This window comes from Salvelinus sp. IW2-2015, unplaced genomic scaffold (genome assembly GCF_002910315.2).
Source record: "Salvelinus sp. IW2-2015 unplaced genomic scaffold, ASM291031v2 Un_scaffold2618, whole genome shotgun sequence".
Classification (NCBI taxonomy): Eukaryota; Metazoa; Chordata; class Actinopteri; order Salmoniformes; family Salmonidae; genus Salvelinus; species Salvelinus sp. IW2-2015.
In genome coordinates, this window is record NW_019943926.1 from 53068 (window position 1) to 60519 (window position 7452).

The window sequence follows — 7452 nt, forward strand, 5'->3', positions numbered from 1 at the left end:
CAACAAAATTCGAATCGGAATCTCTTGTAATATGAGCTCAAAAAAATAAATGAATGGTTGTTTTACGTGAAWCGAAAGCCCCTTCGTCGTGACAATACGCCGTTGCTGCTTCGCAAGGAGACTGGCTGCGTCTCTGGACCTGCATAGCAACAAGAAAGTGTAGTCGATCGAGGAAACATCGATTGAACGTAGAAAGACCAGATCTGCCAGATATTTAAAAGCAAGCTAGCCAATCCCAGATATATAGATTTTCGCCCTTCAGGAATTTACGCACTTTATTTCAGTCCAAATTCAACACACACACGTCTGACTTTACTTCGGAGGACTTTTTGGGGAACAACAATTGATTCCTATTCAAAATCCTACTATCCCTTACCCAAACCCTAATTCTAATCCTAACCCTAATTTTAACCCTAACCCTAAAATTCTCAGCCTAAAATAGCCTTTTTACAAGTGAGGATCAGAAAAATGTCCTCATCTCATAATTTTAGTTGGTTTACTATTCTTGTGAGGACTTTTGTTACTGACAAGTATAGTAACATGTGTACACGCAYGCACAGTTGAGATTGTTTGAGGTCCATGTAATGGGTTGCACCTGTGTCGAACTCTGACGTGAAAGATACAGTACAGTTGAGTGGACATCAACATGAATTGTCAATTTCCTAGATCTCTCTCAATTCAAATTCAATTTCAATTTAAGGGCTTTATTGRCATGGGAGACATATGTTAACATTGTCAAAGCAAGTGAACTAGATAATAAACCAAAGGGAAATAGAGTTTAAACAAAAGGGATATAAAGAATAAAAAATAAACAGTAAACATCAAATTAAATGTTAATGGTCACATACACATGGTTAGCAGATGTTATTGGTCACATACACGTGGTTAGCAGATGTTAATGGTCACATACACGTGGTTAGCAGATGTTTAATTGGTCACATATCACTAGTGGTTTAGCATGATGGTTAATGGCACATACGACTGTGGTTGTCCAGCATGTTATGTCGTACTATCTTCGGATAATGTCCACATACCACCCTGGTTAGCAGATCGCTCTATTTGGTCACATACATCATGGTTTAGCAGATGTTAATGGTCACATACACATGGTTAGCAGATGTTATGGTCACATACACGTGGTTAGCAAGATGTATTGGTCACATATATACCACATTGGTTAGCATCGATGTATGGTCACATACCACGTGGTTAGCAGATGTTATGTGGTCACATACACACTGGTTAAGATTGTTAATGGTCCACATACACAGTGTTAGCAGAGATGTTAATGGTCACATACACGGGTTAGCAGATGTTATGGTCACATACAACATGGTTGCAGATGTATAATGGTCCACACATACACCGTGTTAGCAGATGTTATGGTCACATACACGTGGTTAGCAGATGTTAATGGTCAATATACACACGCTGGTATAGCAGATGTTATTGGTCACATCACACGTGGTAGCAGTGATAGGTCATCATAAGCTGGTTAGCAGATGTTATGGTCACAACATCACAGTGTTAGCAGATGTTAATGGTCACTATACACATGTTAGCAGATGTTAATTGGTCACATTATACCACGTGGTTAGCAGATGTTATTGGTCACATACACATGGTTAGCAGATGTATATTGGTCACATAACACAGTGGTTAGCAGATGTTAATGGTTCACATACACGTGGTTAGCAGATGTTATTGGTCACATACACATGGTTAGCAGATTTAATGGTCACATAACAGATGGATTCAGACAGATGTTAATATGGTCAATACAACTGGGTTAGCAGATGTTATTTGGTCCCATACACAATGGTTTAACGCCAGATGTTTAGGTCACATATCACGTGTTAGGAATGTTAATGGCTCCCACAGTACACGTGGTTACAGCATGTCTCATTGCTCACCCCTACACATGGTTAGCGATGTTAATGGTCACATACACGGGTTAGCAAAGATTTTATTGGTCACAATACACCATTGGATTAGCACCAGATTGGTTATCCGGTCACAATACACTAGGATATGCCTGATCGTTACTGGTCCACCATGCAGTGGGTTAGCAGATGTTATCGGGTCAGATCCATCGTGGATTATTGCAAGATAGTTAATGGTCACATACCACGTGGATTAGCAAGATGTTATTCAGGTCAGATAACAACGTGGTTTCAGGTCAGAATGTTGAATTAAGTCACAATACAGCGTGGTTAAGCAGATGTTATTGGTCACATACACGTGGTTAGCAGATGTTATTGGTCACATACACGTGGTTAGCAGATGTTAATGGTCACATACACGTGGTTAGCAGATGTTATTGGTCACATACACGTGGTTAGCAGATGTTATTGGTCACATACACATGGTTAGCAGATGTTAATGCGAGTGTAGAAAAATGCTTGTGCTTCTAGTTCCGACAGTGCAGTAATATCTAACAAGTGATCTAACAATTCCCCAACAACTACCTAATACACACAAATCTAAAGGGGTGAATGAGAATATGTACATGTAAGTATATGGATGAGTGATGGCTGAGCAGCATAGGCAAGATGCAATAGATGGTATAAAATACAGTATATACATGTGATAAGAGTAATGTAAGATATGTAAACCTTATTAAAGTGGCATTATTTAAAGTGGCATTGTTTAAAGTGACTAGTGATCCATTTATTAAAGCAGCCAGTGATTGTGTCTCCATGTGCAGTAGACAGCAGCCTCTGAGTTAGTGATGGCTGTTTAACAATCTGGCCTTGATATAGAAGCTGTTTTTCAGTCTCTCGGTCCCAGCTTTGATGTACCTGTACTGCTAAACCTTACACTCACAAACGTTCCAAAAGAATAAAGACATTTCAAAAATCATATTATGTCTGTACAAAATTGAAAATAAATGAACATAATTATACTGTAGGTTCTATTTACAATGGTGTTTGTTCTTCACTGGTTGCCCTTTTCTTGTGGCAACAGGTCACAAATCTTGCTGGTGTGATGGCACACTGTGGTATCTCACCCAATAGATATGGGAGTTTATCAAAATTAGATTGTTTTGCCGGTCAGTGTAATCTGAGGGAAATATATGTGTCTCTAATATGGTCATACATTTGGCAGGAGGTTAGGAAGTGCAGCTTAGTTTCCACCTCATTTTGTGGGCAGTGTGTACATAGCCTGTCTTCTTTTGACAGCCAGGTCTGCCTTTGGTGGCCTTTCTCAATAGCAAGGCTATTCTCACTGAGTCTGTAGATAGTCAAAGATTTCCTTCATTTTGGGTCATTCACAGTGGTCAGGTATTTTGCGACTGTGTACTCTCTGTTTAGGGCCAAATAGCATTCTAGTTTGCTCTGGGKTTTTTTGTAAATTCTTTCCAATGTGTCAAGTGAGCACAAACAAAGCAACTGGGCTGGATAACCTTCCTGTAAGATTCATAAAGGATAGTGCTCGTTTCACTGCTAAAATGATAACGCATATTGTAAACCTTTCTATTAGTAGTGGTAGGATCTCAAAACAGCCCAGGTGGTTCCACTCCACAAGAAGAGTAGTAAAACAAATGTAGGAAACTACAGGTCTGTGTCAATCCTCAACACCGTATCCAAAGTTGTTGAGAGATTCATTTTTAATCAACTTTGAGGGATACCTTCTCGAGCACAAACTTCTTTATGTACTCCAGTATGGCTTTAGAACAGCTCATTCAACTGATTACTTGCCTCATCCACATTTTGGACCACATCAAGCAGGAAAATGAGAAGGGGAACTATACAGGTATTGTCATGTTAGACTTACAGAAAGCTTTTGACACTTGACCATGATATTCTCCTGATGGAACTGAAATGCACGTGTCTAAATGATGAAGCAGTGAATTGGTTTACGTCTTATCTGACCAGAACATAAGTATGTAATGTTGGTGATATTCTGTCAGAGGCCAAATAAATATCCTGTGGAGTACCACAGGGATCCATTTTAGGGCCTCTCTTATTTCTTATATATGTTAATGATATGCCAGATACAGTAAAGTGCAAACTCCTGATTCATGCTGATGATTCAGTCATACTGGTATCAGGGAAGGATACAGTTTACATAGAGGAGAACCTGAGTAAGGAATTGCATTTTGATAGAGATTGGTTGACTGACAACAAATTGTCGCTACATTTGGGAAAAACCTAATTGATTTTGTTTGGAACGAAACATACAGTAAATTGCTTAGGGCTGACAAGATAAAGGTAAACTGTGCTGGCAAGGAGATTGAATCTAAAACAAGTGTAACTTATCTTGTTGTGTCCCTAGATCACTCCCTTTCTGGAGACCTGATTGCTGCTAAAATTATTTCTAAAATGCCGAACAAATTGAAAGTTTCATATCGTAACACTACATATTTGTACATTAAAGTTAAGAAACTGCTTGTCTCAACCTTGATTCAGTGTCATTTTGATTACGCCTGCTCTGCTTGGTATAGTGGGCTATCATGCAAAATAATGTTATCCGGTATATGCTGAATGTCTCCCCTAGGACCCACATAATGTTATCCGGTATATGCTGAATGTCTCCACTAGGACCCACATAGGGGTACAGGAGTTCTGGGAGATGGGCTTGTTGTCTTTGGAGTCCAGAGTGGACCAACTTAAACTTAATCATATGTTTGACATCTTAAATGATCATGCACCAGGTTATATGAAAAACCACATTGATATGGTCTGTAACCAACACAGTTACAATACCAGAGGTAGTGTTATGTCTTGTAAAATCCCAAAAGTAAACAGTACTGTTTACTGCACATTTTTTCTATACAGGCATTTGTCTCTGGAATAGCCTCCCCTTAGAGATCAAGCAAAGAAAAAGTGGAAATAGTTTTAAAAAGCGGAGAAAGTTTTTCATTTGGACAAGGTCGTCTAAGTAAGAGAAACCACTCCACTGCTCCTTGTGCCCCTACTGCTGGTCAGGTGTATATATTTGAAGGATCGGTATGATGTGCAATTAATAGATTGTTTTTTATTTTTAAGGTTAGGGAAAAGTGCAATGAATAGTGTCACTTTTTAGGATGTCAATATAAATGAATGTATTTATGGTTGTTTGTAATTTTGTCGTGTCTTTTAATCATTATATGTGTTATTGTTTTTACCATCGAGGACCACTTTGGAAATAAGTGTTTTAATGAATACTTTCAAGTGATATCCTCTGGGTCAACATTGTACATTTTGTTSTATATGTCTGTTACCCAAAATAAATTTAGTTTAAAAAATATATTTTAAAGAGTAATTATCTTTTTGTTTTCACATGATTCAGTTGGGTCTAATTGTGTTGCTGTCCTGGGGCTCTGTGGGGTGTGTTTGTGTTTGTGAACAGAGCCCCAGGACCAGTTTGCTTAGGAGATTCTTCTCCAGCTTCATTTCTCTGTAGGTGAAGGCTTTGTTATGGAAGGTTTGGGAATCGCTTCCTTTTAGGTGGTTGTAGAAGTGTTTTACGTTGTACACAGAGGATATTTTTGCAGAATTCAGCATGCAGAGTCTCAATTTGGTGTTTGTCCCATTTGGTCTGGACCCCAGACCTCACAACCATAAAGGGCAATGGGTTCTATAACTGATTCAAGTATCTTTAGCCAGATCCTAATTGGAATGTCGAATTTTATGTTCCTTTTGATGGCGTAGAAGGCCCTTCTTGCCTTGTCGCTCAGATCGTTCACAGCTTTGTGGAAAATACCTGTGGCACTGATGTTTAGGCCGAGGTATGTATCGTTTTTGTGTGCTTTAGGGCAACGGTGTCTAGATGGAATTTGTATTCGTGGTCGTGGCAACTGGACCTTTTTTGGAACACCATTATTTTTGTCTTACTGAGATTTACTGTCAGGGCCCAGGTCTGACAGACCCAGGTCCCCAGACCCAGGGCCCAGGTCTGCCTTATCGTTTGCTGTCGTGTTGTGTGTGTGTGTGTGTGTGTGTGTGTGTGTGTGTGTGTGTGTGTGTTGTGTGTGTGTGGTGTGTGTGTGTGTGTGTGTGTGTTGTGTGTGTGTGTTGTGTTGTGTGTTGTGTGTGTGTGTGTGTGTGTGTGTGTGTTGTGTGTGTGTGTGTGTGTGCGTGTGTGTGAATGACGGGTGTGTTTTTTGTATTTGCATGGGTGTGTGTTATGTATGTGCGTTTGTTTAAGGTGTGCAGGTGTCTCATGTGCTCCTTACCGAAAAACCAATTGCCCTCTGGGACAAATAAAGTTGAACTTGAACAGGTGAGTCACTCACACCTCTCGCCGTGACAGCTGGTTAATCAACCAGGTGGGCCAGTGTTGTTGACAGAGCTTGCCCCAGAGCAGAGAGAACTGAGCGAGGAGCAGGCCTAGGGTTATGGCTTTATGGTTAAGGTCATGTAATCATTAATACACTGTGTTTTTGGAACCGGTAAGACATTTCTCACCTCTCTCACCACCCACACAAACCTCTATACCAACAGAGAGAGGGTGGGTGGGGTGGGTGGGGGGGAATGGCTGCCATCGGTCCGACTGTACTCCTTTAAGATCTCCTTAATCATCTGTTCATTCAGGTGTGGATTTATATCTACCCAGGAGGGTCTGCGTTTCGCCAGTCAGTCAGGTCAGTCTCAGCCTTGATGTTTATACCTGTGATCACAGATTACAGTAAAGGTGTGTGTGTAATGGGTGTGTAGTGTAGATTACAGTAACGTTTGTGTGTAATGGGTGTGTAGTGTAGATTACTAACGTTTGTGTGTAATGGGTGTGTAGTATAGATTACAGTAGCATTTGTGTATAATGGGTGTGTGGTGTAGGTTATAGTAACAGTTGTGTATAATGGGTGTGTAGTGTAGGTTACAGTAACAGTGTGTGTATAAATGGGTGTGTAGTATAGATTACAGTAACAGTTGTGTATAATGCGGTGTGTTAGTGTAGGTTACAGTAACGTTTGTGTGTAATGGGTGTGTAGTGTAGATTACAGTAACGTTTGTGTGTAATGTGGTGTGTAGTATAGATTACAGTAACGTTTGTGTGTAATGTGTGTGGTGCAGCATTTGGGTCATTGTCAGTTCCTGTCCCGGCTAACTTGTGTGTCAGATGTGGAGAATAGTTATGTGTATGGAGCAGTGTTTTCCGACGCGTGGGTTGGGACTCACTCCTGGTTTAGTTGATACCTTGTGGGTCGCAGCCTACTGTATGTTATTGATTGATTTCTGACGGGTCTGGCTTGAAACTGGGTCCTGGCTATAAACATTGGTTTTATTTACTTGATGTGTCACAATAACTCAAAAAGCTTCAGGTAGGTTATAACTGACCCGCACGCCACGCACCACGCACGCACGCACGCACGCACGCACACACACACCACCACCACACACACACCACACACACACACACACACACACACACACACCACACACACAGGTATGTCTTACTATATTTGTGAGGACTTTTTGGGACCAACAAATTATTTCAAATTCAAACACAAACCTTCATCTCTCTCCC